The sequence below is a fragment of the Camponotus vicinus genome, unplaced genomic scaffold, assembly GCF_025532165.1.
Source record: "Camponotus vicinus isolate PSW18456_S1 unplaced genomic scaffold, iyCamVici1.0 SCAF_6, whole genome shotgun sequence".
Classification (NCBI taxonomy): Eukaryota; Metazoa; Arthropoda; class Insecta; order Hymenoptera; family Formicidae; genus Camponotus; species Camponotus vicinus.
The window spans coordinates 16411709-16430398 of NW_028141978.1; the positions used below are offsets into that span (position 1 = coordinate 16411709).

The window sequence follows — 18690 nt, forward strand, 5'->3', positions numbered from 1 at the left end:
AGGAGCTTGTTACTTTACAATGGATTATTATTTAGTTGTTACTGGCCATCTGTTTTTACTTTTTAATTTTGTAATTAAATAACACAGTTCCACAAAAAAAATGAAAATATTACCCATTAACCCAGACCACCCTTACTATACGTAAACGACCACGCTGAATCCGAATCTGAGGTGCAATTTGCTCCATCACGTCAGGTTTTTTCTCCTAACCTCAAAAACAAAAAAAAATAAAAAAACGGTAAAATTCAACAATATCAACCCGACAACCTAATCAAACCTCATAACTCCATATCCCCATAACCCCATAACCAATATTCTATAAAATTAAGAAAAATAAAATTAATAAATTCTTTAAGCTAATTATTATTTTAACCTTTATAATAACAACTTCATTATACATTTTCTGTATGCAAGGTTACTATCAAATGTGCAATTTCATTATGGTGCCACAAAATTTTCCTTTCATATAAATATGCTCGATGTAATCATTCAATAGAAAATTCACATCTAAATCAATATACATATATACTCATAATACAGTAGTAAAAGATTAAAATAAGATTTCCTTAAATCATTAAAATTAATACTCAGTTGTCAAGACCAGATATTGATAGCAACAGTTAAAAATGTATAAATATATATATATTTTAATTAGTACCAAATAATATATATATATATACCCACTTTGATTATAATTAATTGAACGAAAAAAATCTCTATTTAATATTCTCTCGGAAAATCTAATTAATTTCTGGTTTCGAATTCTTAATCAATATTGCCATCAGAAATTCGAAATAAATATAGGTTCATAGGGGAGAGATACATACGTATATGTCCTTTGTTGAAAATCGAGTTGCTTATATCTACTCACCAACTCGACCAGTAGGACTGTTATTTTCAACAACTTCGAAACCTCAAAGCTTCGAAGAAAAATATATTCTTGCAAATTCATGTAAGCGATGTTAAAACGCTGTAAAAGGCAAATTAATTAATATATAAGTATATATTTATATATATAAAAATTACTTAAACAATAAATAAATGTACTGAGTCAATCAAAAATTAATATCCATAAAATAATATGTTAATTTCACTTTAAAAATCAGCAATAATAATCAATAATAAAATAATTAACGATATATATGTATATATATATATATATATATATTCAAGAGAAATAAAATCAATAAATTTTCCTTGACTAATCATTTTTCTAAGTGTTATAATAAAAATCTTCATGGTACATTAATATCATTGGTCAAATATATCTATATAAAATTTTAATTATTATTGAATAACATATATATTTACTTTGATCATTTAATTACAAAATTAAAAAGTAAAAACAGATGGCCAGTAACAACTAAATAATAATCAATTGTAAAGTAACAAGCTCCTCTTAAAAATTAACGATTTAAATAGTTCTTAACGAATAAAATATAATTAATCGAGCAAAAACTTCCTTTAAAATCCTAGATTATTTTAATTTTCAGTTCTCATTGAGTGGTCGTATTTCCCATAAGTCCATATATATATATATATATATATATATATATATATATTCTCTATTAGGAAGTAATTTTCCTTAGAGTCTTGATACCTGAAAAATACAATAAATGTATAAGAAAATTCGCTATAAAAATTATTAAGTGAAACCTTCAAAATATAATACATACTTGCACACTTTTTATGATCCTATATATATATATATATATATATATATATATATATATATCCTCCTTATAATAATATAAGACAGCTTGTCATAAATAAGTAGCAAGAATTCCAAGTCCCAGTAGCTGAGAATAACAATCAGGTAACATTCGACCGTATGAAAAATTAAGTTTTAATTAATCAAAATTACTGCACTAAAAAAGCTTAATATTTCACAAATGCATACAAATGTATATGAAAATATAAACAAATAAATAACGAATAAGATGTACCAAATTAATTACAGAATTAGTATCCATAAATGATAATTACTATTGGGATAATATATTAATTTTGTTTTTTTTTTACAAACTAATGATAATGATACTAATGGAATAATTAATATCAAATTAACTGTTCGAAACTTTATAATAAAAATCTTATCTTATATCTTTAATATGCGAGACTACTATTAAACGTGCTATCTTATGCCACAAAATTCTCCCTCCATATACACACACTCTACATAAATTATATAAAAGAAAAATTTACTTTAAATGTTTACGTATAAATTCGTAATGTAGTATTAAAGCACTAAAACATAAGATTTCCTTAAAACATTAATATTGGTATTCAGTTGTTAAGGACCAGACATTAATCATTAATCATTAAAAAATATAAAATTCTTATTTTCAAAACCATTGAAAATGAAATGACTATATATTCAACACTTGCATCACCGGATGGACGTACCACACTGAAAATAAAGGAATATTCATTAATAAAAATTCGAGGTATAATATATTAAAATAATAAAAATACATCTATACACATATACATATATATATATATATTGTGACCGTTAATTCTTTAAGGGCTAATGATTTTACGTGGCCGGTGTTTTTGGCCCACGGCACACCTTCGGCGCGATCTCCTTACATAACAAAAAAAAACGTTTCTCTCCAAAATCAAATATATGGGCGCCAGGTGCGGTAATCCGCACCGCTCTATAAAATTTACCGTATCGGCAGTACACAAAGAATGCAAAATTCTCAGAAAAATCGCGACGGACGCTCGACTAGCCCCGTCTCGAAATTGGCAGAGGGGGGGAGTCCGTGTTAACAGTTCACAAGGAAGGATCGAGAATACAGGGTGGCTGCAAATAAAACATAATATTATAATAACAAGAATTAATATATTTAACATATGAATAAATTTTAATGACAGACAGATTCGTGTAGATGCAAAGCGGTTTTATCATATTGATTATCCGATTATTAGCCGGCAGCGACGGGCCGGCATTCGAGCGCGATCACCGCGGTATCATATGTCACGCGGCGGAAAAAAAAGCATACAAGAAAAGTCCCGGAATTCCGCGCTAAACGAGACTTGTTAGAGTTTCGGCAGCTACGAATCCCCAGATAACTTTTAATAATGAGCACCGCGGTGTCGACTCCTTTAATGACATCCGTCTTTCGCGAATAGAAATAATTAATTATAATAATGGATCTACCCGCCGCACACGCAGTTAACAGAAGCGATTATAGATGCGAACCGATTATACAGATCTGCTGCTTTAACGAAAGAATTGAGCGACTACTAACTTATCTAACATGAACGGTTGAATCTAGACATGAAAAACTATCAATAACAATAAAGTATCAAATGATTTGAGCCTCGGAAATATGCGAGCCGATGCCGCGACGTATTTGTCGGTTATTGGATATCGCAATCGCCTTTGTGGGTGAGCTCGGTTACAGTACTTTTAACAGACAAAGTTTTACAGCTAACAGTAATAATTGTACAAATAAACATTTACAGTGACTGTCGGCGCGCAACTGGGAGAGAGGGCACTTAATTTTACGAAAGCTCGAACAAAGTCTTTCGGCCGGCCGTCGTACTCTAAGACGCAAATATCGAGAACGCAGAAAAGGAATTTCACAATAAATTTAATGACGGCAGCTATACGGCACCGACATTGTTCGAGCTAATTCTACCTGAATTATTTAACAAAGACGGCCAGATGGGGTCGACGCTTGTCTCACCGGTGACTCCTGGCGGTTCTCCGTGCTCTCGGCATCCACGTGTCGGATCGATGATTTTGGGCCGTCGTTCCCTTCGCCGGTCCGCCGAACAGTGGCGAGCGGAAGGCCCGTCGGAATCACGCCAGCAAATTAATGCGTAACTAGGCCACCTGTGGCGCTTCCGCAACCCTCAGGATCGTCGTGTGGCCCATTTAATCCTGCGGCCTTCAGGGCTGTACATGTGCTTGTCGCACCCCGTTTCCTCTTTTCTTTTCCATAATTCCTCTCGTCGAGGCCCGTCAGGAGGGATACTTTCGGCAGCCACTCGCCGTTATTTAGAATGTTCTTCTTTAGCGCTGTTCCGGCCGAGATGACTCCGACTCGGGGTCTCAGTGTCAGTTTTCGTCCGCTGGTTGGCCTTCCCCTCAATTGTTCCCCGTACCTGCTGGGCATGTGAATGTTTACAGGGGCGGCAGCGGTAGTCTTAAGTGGACTTTATTATTGACGCAATTAAATAATAATACTTAGCTTGGCGTGTTCCTTTTAGTCGGCGCCTCCGCTCGCCCGTTTCCTTGTATCCTGTACTCCTTCCTCAATTTTGAGCCACCGGATGAGATCCCGTCAGCGTTTCCCATCGTGCCCGCTCTTAAGCCTAATCTTAACGCTAACAAATAAATTTGTACGCACGGAAGGCGAGTATAATCTCGCCTCCAATAGCCGCTCTCTCCCTAAATTAGGGGAGAACGAGGGCCCAAATTCATTCTCGGTCGGATCTCGCGATCCTTGTGACGGACCGCCAAGTGTCACGTCACAACTCCCCCCTCCTAAGAGAGGACCGAGGAGGTCTCGGCTACCGACCAACGTCGACAGCCGTCAGCCTTCGAATGCTCCTAAATCTCCAAATTCAAAATTAGTCCACTCTCCTCCATAGCCGCGCCTGCAGTCATCCTCATACAGGTTACGAACACGCAACACCACAATGATCATGCGACCACAAAGCCAAAGCAGAGTACAACCGAAACAAGGAGGAGTTCTTATCCTAGAGGGCGTAACAGCAGGAAAGGGCTAGGAGGATAGAAACCGACTAAGGCGATGCTGTGGTCCCTCAATCTATTTTTATTCTCCCCCAAAGAGGAGCCGAAAAAAAAAAAATGGTACAAAAGGAAGGCAGAAAAGAGAAGGAAAAAAAAATATAATACATAGGTAGAGGGGTTGCTATTAATGGCCCAAATGTCCTCTGTCGGGGTGGTAGGGCCCCAGGTCTCTCCACTCCTCCCGGCATTTGGGGCAGGTCCGAAGGGTGACTCCGTCCCGGCCACATCCATAGCAGTACTGCCGGTTCCCCTTGGGCCACGGACAGGTGGAGTAACGATGGTCGGGGGAGCGGCAGTTCCAGCAGGTCGTGGAGCCTCTGGTTGGTGGCCTAGCGGCCACTACCGCGCCTGAACGCTGTGGTTCTCCCACGAGTTGAGCGGCGGCACGACCTGTCTCCGGTGGAGGCGGAGATGGGGGAGTATGACCCCCCATCATCAGGCCGGGGCGCCTCAGAGAGGCTGACAGTAGGAGGCTTTGGCCTCTTCCCCTTCCGGGAGTGCTCCGGTGCACGGCAGCTATTGCGGATGGAGGGGTGTCCGCCTGGACCCCTTGGGACTGGGTGACGGCCGCTTCCGTCTGGGTACCCGCGTCTTGTGACTCCGGTGCGGCAACCCCGAATAGGCGTTGTCCCAGGGTCCTTCCTCCAGAGGCCTGGGTCCCCCGCTCCCTAGTACGGGGAAATTCCCGGACGGTCGCCCCTCGGGTGGTAGTACGGCGGCGGTCCCTATTTTCTGCGAGGTCCCGGAGCTCTATCCAGAACCCCGGGTACCGCTTGTGGATCTCTTCTATGGCATCCCGGTATCGGAGCCTGAAAGTTCGCCACTCATCCATTTTTCGCTCGGTTTCCTCAACGCTTATACTTTCGGCAGCTATCTAGGGAAGCGGAACATGGTAGGGTTTAAGATCCTGCACGTGCACCTTACCCGCAAAATCGCCACTCAAATGGACGAGCTCACACACAACAGGCGAGAGCATGCGATCAATGCGAAAAGGTCCGTGGAATTTCGGTGATAACTTTGCGGCAATATTCTGTGCCGCTGACGATAAAACATGGTGGCGTTTTAATACTAGATCGCCAATCTGAAAAGCAACATTGCGTCGCTTCAAATCGTAGTACGTGGCTTGTTTGCGGTAGGCCTGCTCCAAATTCTCGTCCACCCAGTCGTATAGAGTACGTAATCCTCTCATACGCTCGGACCAATCCGCGGGGTTCCGCGGTTCGATCTCGGCCGTCCCTCGGCAACGATCGCGTAAACTATTGGAGGGAGCTAACTCTCGTCCTAAGTTTGAGAAAGCGGGCGATGTGCCTATCGACGAATGGTGAGCCGTGTTATATGCGAAACGGAAGTCTTTCAAGTGCTCATCCCACTCCCGATGGTCTCGATCCAGGAACGCGACAATCATTGTTTTTAAGACCCGATTCACTCGCTCTACGGGATTCGCTTGCGGGTGGTACGGCGGAATAGTGGTGAGTTGGATTCTGTGCTCTTCAGCGAACGTTTGCAATGTTCGGTTCGCGAATTCCGTGCCGTTGTCCGTAAGCAGGAACTTTGGCGTACCCCACCGCGAGACCACTTCCTCTAAAGCTTCACAAATCTTTTTCCCGTTAGCGGCGCGTAGCGGAAAACACTCTACCCACTTTGTAAATAAGTCCTGCACGACCAGGACGTATGCGAATCCGGACTTACTTTTGGGAAACGGTCCCATTATGTCGGCAGCAATGACAGTCCATGGGCCCTCTACGACGCGTCGGCCCATAAGTCCTGTCGGGGGAGCCTGTTCCACTTTCGTACGTTGACACGTGTCGCACCGCCTAACGTATCTCGCGACATCCCGAAACATGTTCGGCCAAAAGTACGCGACCGCGAGTCTTTGGAAGGTCTTTTCCACCCCTAAATGTCCGGACTGCGGCTCGTCATGCGCCTCTCTCAGAGCCTCCCCTCGCCGTTCTTGCGGTAGTACTAATTTCCACCGATCTAAATCCTCGACAATGTCCGACACGATCGCCCTTGGTCGACAGTAATACATTTGACCATCTACAACTCTCCAATCCGTACATCTTTTAGTTCGGTCAGATACCTCCCTGAAACGCCGGCGATACCACTCATCTGCGGTATCGGCAGCTAAATCTGCTTCCGCGGCAACTAATACTTTAACCTCGGTGTCACCTTCATACATTCTCGACAGAGCATCCGGTACGTGATGTAACGCGCCTTTTCTATGCACTATCTCGTAATCGTATTCGAGTAGCTCTAAGGCCCACCTTGCGAGTCGACCCGTAGGATTCTTAAGATTATGCAACCATCGCAGACTACTGTGATCGGTTATTACCGTAAACTTATAACCCTCTAGATATGGTCGAAATTTCTTAATAGCCCATACGACAGCTAAGCACTCCTGTTCTGTGACGGAGTATTTCTTCTCCGGATCGGACAATGCTCTACTCGCGAAAGCTATAATATTTTCTTGTCCCTCGACTGTTTGCGTCAAAACTGCTCCTATCCCGACAGAACTCGCGTCTGTTTGCAAAACGAAGGGAAGATTAAAATCTGGACACGATAAGGTTGGAGCGGCCATCAAATGTGAACGGATCTGTTCAAAAGCACGGGCTTGATCTTCCGCCCATTCCCAACGTTGATTCTTTTTCAGTAATCTTGTTAGCGGTTCACTGAGAGTCGCGAATCGCGGGATAAAACGCCGATACCAGGACGACATACCTAGGAGCCGGCGTAACTGCTTAATGTTCCGCGGGGCCGGATATTCTAAGATCGGTTGTACTTTCTCGGGGTCTACTGTTAGCCCGTCTCTCTGTACAATAAACCCGAGATACCGAACTTGTGAGCGACAAAACTCACATTTCGACGGATTTATAGTAAGACCGGCAGCAAAAATTTTATCCAACACGCGTCCCAACCATTCCAGGTGTTCCTCGAAAGTCGGCGTCACGATCACGATATCGTCTAGGTACGCGAACGCGTGCGGTTCCATTTCCGGCCCTATTAATTTATCCAACAATCGCTGGAATGTCGCGGGTGCTCCGGTAAGTCCATAAGGCATTCGCGTGAAGTGGTACAACCCCTTTCCGGGAACACTAAAGGCAGTAATCTCTCTGCTCTCCTCGGCCAACGGTATTTGAAAGTACGCCTGGCTCAAGTCGAGAGTTGAGATATATTTAGCAGATCTAAGTTTATCTAAAATACCGTTCATATTCGGCAGCGGATACGCATCTTTTTTAGAGATGCCATTCACTTTCCGAAAGTCCAAACAGAATCTATATTTCCCGTTAGATTTCTTTACCATAACGATAGGATTTGACCACTCACTAAAAGAAGGCTCTATAATTCCAGCCTCTAACATTTTATCCACTTCATCGCGAATAGCCTCCTGAACCTTAGGCGAAACCAAATAACATCGCTGTTTAATAGGTCGATGTTGGCCAACGTCAATAACATGCTCTGTAAGAGAAGTGACACCGGGGTTTTCGACAGCTATCGGTACCCTATTCTCCAAAAATGACTCTAGGTGTTCATTCTGCAAGGGTGTCAACTCGGGGAGTCCACAGCATACTCGCGATTCCTCGCTCTCCGACTCAAACGGATATCTCACGGCAGGACTATCTCTAAAATTCCACTCCGATAACTCATAATCCACAACTACGCCAAATTTTCGCAAAAAATCCATGCCGATTAAACACGAGACGGTCAAGTCCGGCAGCAAACAAGCGGAAATGGTACGAATCCGATCCCTTAATCGAAACGATAGATCGACCTCCTCGCGCGCTCTCGCTATCTGCCCATTCGCGGTGCGAATCCGAGTAACTCGTTGCCGAGTAGGCAGATTCAACCTTCGAACAATTTTAATGGCCTCAGCCCCGAGGATCGTACGAGTCGATCCCGAATCGACGAGCGCCCTTAAAGGTTCCTTATTAATGGCAACGATAAGATAATGCAATGGTGGTAGCTCTAAAGAATCGGTGGGATCGACCATGTTCGAAGACAAGACTATCTCGCGCGTGGAGCTCGCGACGCGGGCCTCCCCTTCATTATTCAGAGTCGCAGCGGCCCTCCCTAACGACTCTCGGCCCCGTTTCCCGAACACGAGGGGCACGTTTTCACGGTGACATTCGCCTTGCCGCAACGGTAGCAGTATTGGCGGCGCGATTCCGAGCATTCACGCGCTATATGGCCGGTCTTTTCACAATTCCAACACTTCACCTTCCGGTTGGAAGTCACTGACTTGCTAGAAGTCGGAGCGGAAGTACCGGCGGTCGCGGCAGCAGGAGGCGCAACGGCAACGGTCGCCGGTGCCGTTCGGGTGTCGGTCGCCCCTTTCTGGGCTCGCTTGTCGTTCTTCTTCTTCTTCGTAGGCTGCACGTCAGTTATTCCGGCGGCAGCTACGGCAGTCGGGCCTTTCGCGGCCTTTCGCGGAGGACGATACGCTAAATCAGGAAAAATAGACTGGTCCGGAGTCGGCGGAGGACGATATTGCGCTAAAGCGTCGTAGCTACGTTCAACGCGCGTAGCCGCATATTCCAGCGAGGCGAAATCATAAACATTACAGCGGTGAACCGAAATCTGTAAGCGTGGCAGCATATTACGATGGGCGTAATTTAACTGTTCCTCCAAACTCCACGGAGGACTTAATCTATCGAAAAGGGCGCGAATACAGGTTAAATAATCCGCGATAAGTTCGTGTTCACCCTGCGTACGCCGCATGATCTCGTCTCGTAAGGCAAATTGGAAGTCAGGATTCCCGAATCTTTCACGCCATGCAGTCTCAAAATCTCGCCATGTCCTCCACTGATTACGTTCACCACGGTACCAGTATAGCGCGATGCCCGTTAAAAAGAATGGAATGCATTTAAAAATTTCTTCGTCGCTGACTGTTATCAACGCGCGGCCCTCCTCGATACGCGTTAGAAACGTTTCCGCGTCGCTACCTCTCGCGCCGGAAAATTGCAAATTCCACCGACGCATGATATGATAAACGTCCATGGCGGAAGACGCTGGTCTCGGAGTGGTTCGATTATCCACGGGTGGCGGGGGTAGTTCTATTCGCGGGGGTCGTACACGCAGCCGAGAGCGATCCCCCTCTGCCGCCCCCTCGGCAGCTACGGACCGCTCGTCCCTGTCACTGGGCCTTCTAGGCGCCCCTTCCGGCTGTTCGAACGCTTCCAGATCGACTCCGGTGGGTGTCCGCGGCGTCTCCCATCCCAGTAGTGTGCAGTTCTCATGCTTAATTAATCGAGCTCTTAACGCGGGGGCGGTACCCTCACTGCTCTGACCCCGTCGCTCCAACTCCGCCCTCAGCTGGTCCACCGTCAGCGCGTGAACCCATTCCGTATCGTTCCGATTTTCTACGCTCATCGCGAACACTCGATCTCGAAATAAAATTCAAAATTGGCCGTTATCTCACGGCAACTATACGAGTCGAAAATATACGTGTTTCGACCGACGAAAGCTGTGGTTTTCCGAGGACGCAAATATTTGTGTTATACTGCGAAGGCTTTATTCGAGAGATCCTTGAGAGAAGCTAACAATGACAATCGTTAAATTCGAAAATAATAGGCGAACGCTCCGAACGGTAACACACAAAAATATAAACACTAACGCGAAGACAAACGACTCTAATGTTCCGAAAACTCCGAGCAAGCAATCCTTACTAATATAATTTTCCCAAATAATTTCCCTTTTATAAAATCACACCGAAATTCCACAGATAAAAAAAGATTGGTTTAAAATAAGAATTTTACTATGGCAATTAAATACTGAAAGAAAGGCACATTAATACACAGAATATACATCAAGATAAATAATCTCAATCGCTAACAAGGCAAACGGTAAAAGGAAAAAAAATACACAAGAAAAAGAATCCAAAAATAGCACACATCAATATACAAGTCATAAAGCCGAATATTATAGCGGTAGGCAGCAATTAATGCGCCAATAAATGAAAGAAAGGAGGAGGGGTGCGCAAGCATTCCAAATTTAAATAAATAATAAGGTCCTCTATATTGACTTTTAATTCGCTACGTTGACTTTTCAACAGGTTACAAAACAAAAAAAACGAAGAATTAATTATAATATATAAAAAAAATTAAGCAAAAGATTACGAAGTTTTCAAGAAGTTATCAACAATCATTAATAATACCCGAGAGATAATAATAAAAGCTCCAGAAGTGAATAAAATTCTTAAAAAAGTTGAATTCCAATATATAGTATCTCAGAAGTTTTAATATTGAAAAAAAAAAATTAATATTTTCATTAAATTAAAATAAATTACAAAATTTTTTCCAATCGACAGCTATAATTCTCGATATTTCATTAAACCGATTAAATAGGCGATATTACTAATATTTGAAAAGTTTCCCGTACGGGAAAAATATTAATCTGTATTATATATGCTTCTGAGACTTTCCGATACTTTCAAAACGGTTGTTTTCAAAATCATATTTGCTTGCGACCCTCAAATACAAGAGAAATACATGTTCAAATATCAGACACAGAGAGATATCACAACATTCAAAATTCAATATATATTACAGTTGACCTTGTTATTCTCGAGTTCCTTCTTCCTTGTGCCAACGAATCTCTAACGGAAAATTTGAAATCATGAGATGCCCTGTTTTTAGTGGGCCCCACGTTGGGCGCCAATTTGTGACCGTTAATTCTTTAAGGGCTAATGATTTTACGTGGCCGGTGTTTTTGGCCCACGGCACACCTTCGGCGCGATCTCCTTACATAACAAAAAAAAACGTTTCTCTCCAAAATCAAATATATGGGCGCCAGGTGCGGTAATCCGCACCGCTCTATAAAATTTACCGTATCGGCAGTACACAAAGAATGCAAAATTCTCAGAAAAATCGCGACGGACGCTCGACTAGCCCCGTCTCGAAATTGGCAGAGGGGGGGAGTCCGTGTTAACAGTTCACAAGGAAGGATCGAGAATACAGGGTGGCTGCAAATAAAACATAATATTATAATAACAAGAATTAATATATTTAACATATGAATAAATTTTAATGACAGACAGATTCGTGTAGATGCAAAGCGGTTTTATCATATTGATTATCCGATTATTAGCCGGCAGCGACGGGCCGGCATTCGAGCGCGATCACCGCGGTATCATATGTCACGCGGCGGAAAAAAAAGCATACAAGAAAAGTCCCGGAATTCCGCGCTAAACGAGACTTGTTAGAGTTTCGGCAGCTACGAATCCCCAGATAACTTTTAATAATGAGCACCGCGGTGTCGACTCCTTTAATGACATCCGTCTTTCGCGAATAGAAATAATTAATTATAATAATGGATCTACCCGCCGCACACGCAGTTAACAGAAGCGATTATAGATGCGAACCGATTATACAGATCTGCTGCTTTAACGAAAGAATTGAGCGACTACTAACTTATCTAACATGAACGGTTGAATCTAGACATGAAAAACTATCAATAACAATAAAGTATCAAATGATTTGAGCCTCGGAAATATGCGAGCCGATGCCGCGACGTATTTGTCGGTTATTGGATATCGCAATCGCCTTTGTGGGTGAGCTCGGTTACAGTACTTTTAACAGACAAAGTTTTACAGCTAACAGTAATAATTGTACAAATAAACATTTACAGTGACTGTCGGCGCGCAACTGGGAGAGAGGGCACTTAATTTTACGAAAGCTCGAACAAAGTCTTTCGGCCGGCCGTCGTACTCTAAGACGCAAATATCGAGAACGCAGAAAAGGAATTTCACAATAAATTTAATGACGGCAGCTATACGGCACCGACATTGTTCGAGCTAATTCTACCTGAATTATTTAACAAAGACGGCCAGATGGGGTCGACGCTTGTCTCACCGGTGACTCCTGGCGGTTCTGCGTGCTCTCGGCATCCACGTGTCGGATCGATGATTTTGGGCCGTCGTTCCCTTCGCCGGTCCGCCGAACAGTGGCGAGCGGAAGGCCCGTCGGAATCACGCCAGCAAATTAATGCGTAACTAGGCCACCTGTGGCGCTTCCGCAACCCTCAGGATCGTCGTGTGGCCCATTTAATTCTGCGGCCTTCAGGGCTGTACATGTGCTTGTCGCACCCCGTTTCCTCTTTTCTTTTCCATAATTCCTCTCGTCGAGGCCCGTCAGGAGGGATACTTTCGGCAGCCACTCGCCGTTATTTAGAATGTTCTTCTTTAGCGCTGTTCCGGCCGAGATGACTCCGACTCGGGGTCTCAGTGTCAGTTTTCGTCCGCTGGTTGGCCTTCCCCTCAATTGTTCCCCGTACCTGCTGGGCATGTGAATGTTTACAGGGGCGGCAGCGGTAGTCTTAAGTGGACTTTATTATTGACGCAATTAAATAATAATACTTAGCTTGGCGTGTTCCTTTTAGTCGGCGCCTCCGCTCGCCCGTTTCCTTGTATCCTGTACTCCTTCCTCAATTTTGAGCCACCGGATGAGATCCCGTCAGCGTTTCCCATCGTGCCCGCTCTTAAGCCTAATCTTAACGCTAACAAATAAATTTGTACGCACGGAAGGCGAGTATAATCTCGCCTCCAATAGCCGCTCTCTCCCTAAATTAGGGGAGAACGAGGGCCCAAATTCATTCTCGGTCGGATCTCGCGATCCTTGTGACGGACCGCCAAGTGTCACGTCACAATATATATATATATATATATATATATATATATATATATATATACGAGGTGTGGCTATTAAATAACGAGACTGACGCTGTAAAACATTTTATTTTGATTTCATACATATTTACTTATTATCACCTTCAATATACACCCCTCCTCTATCCCTACAACGTTCCATGCGAATCTTCCATTGTTCGAAACAGTGCTGGAAGTCTTCTTCTGTCAGTTCCTTCAGGACGCGTGCCGCTTTCTCTTTCACAGCTTCAACGGACTCAAATCTTGTTCCTTTTAATGCAGATTTCACCTTAGGAAACAAATAGAAATCGCACGGCGCAAGATCCGGCAAATAAGGCGGATGGTCTAACACTGGGATGCTGTACTTGGCTAGAAACCTCTTGACAGACAATGCGGAATGAGCCGGCGCATTGTCTTGGTGGAGAACCCATGACTTGTCCTTCCACAATTCGGGTCGTTTTTTCCTTATTCTTTCACGGAGTTCAGCAAGAACGTGAAGGTAGCAATGTTGATTAATAGTTTGACCTTCAGGAACCCAGTGAAGGTACACAATCGTATGAATATCGAAAAAAACAATCATCATTGCTTTGAATTTTGATTTACTCATTCGAGCTTTTTTGGCTCTCGGTGAAGATGGGCTCTTCCAGTGCATGGATTGGCGCTTCGTTTCAGGATCATAAGTAAAAAACCACGATTCGTCACATGTTATTATCCTTTCCAATAAGTTTGGGTCATTTTCAATGGCATTCAAAGTGTCAGTACAAACATTTTTGCGAGTTTCTTGTTGTTCAAACGTGAGAATTTTAGGCACCAATTTGGCACACACTTTTTGCATGTTAAAATTGTTATGTAAAATTTGCCGTACGGATTCTTTGTCAATTCCTACAGTTTCAGCAATTGCACGAATACTTAACCGACGGTCAGATCGAACCAGATTACCGATTTTTTCGATATTGTCATCTGTTTTTGACGTGAAAGGGCGACCCGGGCGTGAATCATCTTCAACGTCTTCTCGGCCATCTTGAAAACGCTTAAACCACTCAAAAACACGTGCACGCGATAAACATTCATTGCCATACACTTCTTTCAATAAATTATAAGTTTCAGTAGCGGTTTTTTCAAGTTTCATGTGAAATTTCACAACAATTCGTTGCTCTATTGTTACACTTAACATTTTTCCGGCGAAACAAAAAAACAACTCTAATGCGAACAAAGGCTACGGCTATACGGATTTGTTTACAGAAGCGAGAGGCACTGCATTCGAAAGAGAAGGCTTCACGCTAAACAGCTGTCGGTCGCTGGCGTTTGGCGCATGCGTACTTCTTCTGTAGCAGTGTCAGTCTCGTTATTTAATAGCCACACCTCGTATATATGTCCTTATTAGAAAAATCACGTCACGAAATCACGTCACGAAATCACGTAATTAATAAAAATCACGTAACGAAATCACGTCACGAAATTAGATAATTAAAAATTTCATGATCTGGAAAAAATATTGTATTTTAAAGATTCTTAATATCTTTAAAAGGGTTAAGGTCTCGATATTTTTAAATTAAAAGATAGATTTAACGAAATAACTAAATCATGACCTGGAACACACAATGTCCCGGAACTAACCAATATACATCAAGAAATGTCCTGGAATAAACCATTTGACACATATGTATATATGTATCAATATGTATATACATATATAAATATATATATATATAATTTTTAATACGTTACATAATATAAAAATTAATGAACTTACCAGATAAATTTCTAGATGCGATATCATAAATGTTTTATGCAGCAACCTCAATGCCATCTGAATAAAGCATATTTTTATGCTTTGGCCCCGCATACTACCCGTAAATGATTCATTGGCCCATATCCTTTTAAATATTCACAAAAGTAACCTAAATAAAATAAAAAAAATTTTAATTAATTAATAACAAATCAATTAATTAACAATAAATCAAAAATTTAAAAATAAAGAACCGTAATAATCAATGACAAAGTAATAAATTTATATAGGAAAATGTGAATAAAATATGATTTTATATACATGAATATTAATAAAACATATTTTACAGTATGATAAGTAATAAATTACAAATTATAAAGAATACGTAACACATACATATATGAAATATAAAAATTAAAGGATTCACTATAAAAATAAATGATAACAAAAGGCATAAGGTAATAAAATATATAAATAAAATAGAAATTTTAAATAAAGGAAAATAACCATATATATACAGGGTGTCCTAGACCACTCGTACACCCCTTTTCTTTCAAAAACTAAGCATTTTAGAGAAAAACGTTTTCGACAAAAATTGTATGGTTTTGAGGGGAACATAAGATGGTGTCATTGGTTTGACCTTGGATGGCATCGTTAAGGTGAGGTCAAGGACACCTTTAATTTCTTAAATGGAACCACCTATTTTTTATTGCATATTCTTATAGCTTATGTCGAGAGCTTTCCAAAACACTATAATAAAGTATTTTTTTATCAAGTACTTTTCGAGTTATAAGGCTTGAAATAATTTCTTAATTTTACATAAACCATAAAATATCTAGTAAAATATTCATATTTCGATTATTTTACCTTAATACTTTTATGTACAAAATAATGAGAGGAATCGATTGGTGTAAAGAAAACACAGTTATTTTTAAGAAAAAAAATGTAATTGTTAATTGCAAATTACATTTTTTTTTTTCGAAACAATTTTGTGTTTTCTTTACACCAATTGATTCCTCTCATTATTTTGTACATAAAAGTATTAAGGTAAGATAATCGATAAATGAATATTTTACTAGATATTTTATGGTTTATGTAAAATTAAGAAATTATTTCAAACCTTATAACTCGAGAAGTACTTGATGAAAAAATACTTTATTACAGTGTTTTGGAAAGCTCTCGACATAAGCTATAAGAATATGCAATAAAAAATAGGTGGTTCCATTTAAAAAATTAAAGGTGTCCTTGACCTCACCTTAACGATGCCATCCAAGGTCAAACCAATGACACCATCTTATGTTCCCCTCAAAACCATAAAATTTTTGTCGAAAACGTTTTTCTCTAAAATGCTTAGTTTTTGAAATAAAAGGGGTGTACGGGTGGTCTAGGACACCCTGTATATACAGGGTGATTCTAAATAACTTTATGTTTTTGCAAAAACATAATCTTGACCGAATTCTAAGACGATTTTTCCTTTGGCAAAATTTCGTCCAAAGCTTAGTTTTTGAATTATTAAAGGAAGTAGTTAACGTATGACGGGTCGAATACAAGAGGCAGGCAAGGGTGGCGCGATTCACCGTCAGACGCGGGTGTTTACGCGGGGCGCCTGCTGCGATCAGCTGGTCGCTATACACATACAGACACACATGCGAACACATACATTCTCTCTCTGTCTGTCTGTCTGTCTGTCTGTCTGTCTGTCTGTCTGTCTGTCTCTCTCTCTCTCTCTCTCTTTCTCTCTCTCATTCGCTCACTCACCTGTAATTTTTTTTTTTACGAGAGAGGGGAAAATGCATTTTATGCATACCCAACGGTCGATCCAGTGAGTTATGTGGGACTCGAGTACCAAGTCGAATTACCAACTCGGTACTCCATACCCATTAAAAACCCCTCTCTTTTCACGAATTTCCTTTGACACACTGTCCCTCTGACTTCCCGAGATCTGTTTTCACATAACGTCAAAAAATAGTTATTATTACCTTGTTCGATGACTTTTGATGTATTGCTGTAATTGCTTGAGGGAGAAATGAATTTTCCGATAGATCGTACATTCTCAAATTTAACGTAGATATCACGTTGCAAAAGACAAGAAATCCACACTAAATTATTAACTGAAAGTTTTTCTTCTTTCATGAACTGTATTCTTTTATAAACTTTAACGTAATCACATTTATTTACTCACTCGATGAGACGAGAAATTTACTAATGACTCTATCACTAATCACTATTAATCACTGTCGAATAATAACTGTTGACGATTAAAAATCACTCGATGAAAGAAACACGCGCGGACACGTTACTACACGACGCGACGACGCGACAATGCGACGATAATTACACGGCGTCTGAAAGCAGTTTTTTGTCATGGTAGGTTGCGGTAGGTTAAGGTACTACTGGCGCTATCGAACGCGATCATGTGTTCGATTGAAGAATGCGGTAAACATAATAAACATTTAACATATTAATATTATTATTATCATGAATGTGTGTGATATCCATACATCGTATGATATCTATTTAAAAATTAATTAGATTAAATAAGTGTTTTTAAAATATTTATTACTTTTACTATTATCATATAAAATATTAATATTAAATATTTATTTACAGAAGCGGGCGCGGGGGGAGTGTCGGGATGCCCGACACTCCCTCGGCGTCGCCATCGGGAGGTCCAAGACCAGGGCCTGGGAGGAGCTGCTCGCCTCCCTGAACGAGGAGCCGTGGGAGCGCCCGTACAGAATGGTCCTCAAGAAATTGAGGCTGCGGTCGCCTCCGATTACGGAGTCTCTGGCCCCCGGCTTCTTTGGGGAGGTGGTGGAGACTCTCTTCCCCGGGGGAGCGGGGGGCGCAGTGCACTTCCCCCTCTCGGACCGTATGCCCGAGTGGAGGGAGGGCTGGGAGGTGACAGCGGAGGAGGTGCGGGATGCTGTCCGGAGGATGAAGCCGAATAAGGCTCCCGGTCCGGACGGCATTCCGGGTAAGATTTAAGCCCTGGTCATGGGGGAAGCTGGCGGGTCCCTGAGGTACCTCTTTACGAGGTGCCTTAGGGAGGGAGGGACCCCGACGATCCGTCGGCTTACCGACCTCTCTGTCTTTTGGATGAGGTCGGTAAGCTGATGGAGAGGATATTGGTGGGGCGGCTCAATGAGCACCTGCAACAGGTTGCGGGGCTCAACGAGTCCCAGTTCGGGTTCCGGGCGGGCCGGTCGACCATCGACGCGATCGATGGTCTGCGGGCCCGCTCGGAACAAATAGTCCAGCACGGGGGAGTGGCGTTGGCTGTGTCCCTGGACATAGCCAACGCGTTTAATACTCTCCCGTGAGACATGATAGGGGCGGGACTACGAGCGCACGGAGTCCCGGATTACCTGTCTAGGGTAATCCGGGACTATTTCATGGGAAGGAGTATTTCCTGTCGCAATGCCGAGGGGGTGCGTAGGCGGTGGCCCGTCGTGCGCGGTGTTCCGCAGGGGTCCGTTCTGGGCCCGTTGCTGTGGAACATCGCGTACGATGAGGTATTGGGGAGGGTCCTTCCCCCCGGCTGCCATGTCA

General features: G+C 42.2%; 1 pseudogene; it reads right to left on the bottom strand.

Moving 5' to 3' along the window:
- Positions 1 to 13518: 13518 nt before the first annotated feature.
- On the bottom strand, positions 13519 to 18686 carry LOC145973720 (uncharacterized; annotated as a pseudogene).
- Between the last annotated feature and the right edge of the window lie 4 nt (positions 18687 to 18690).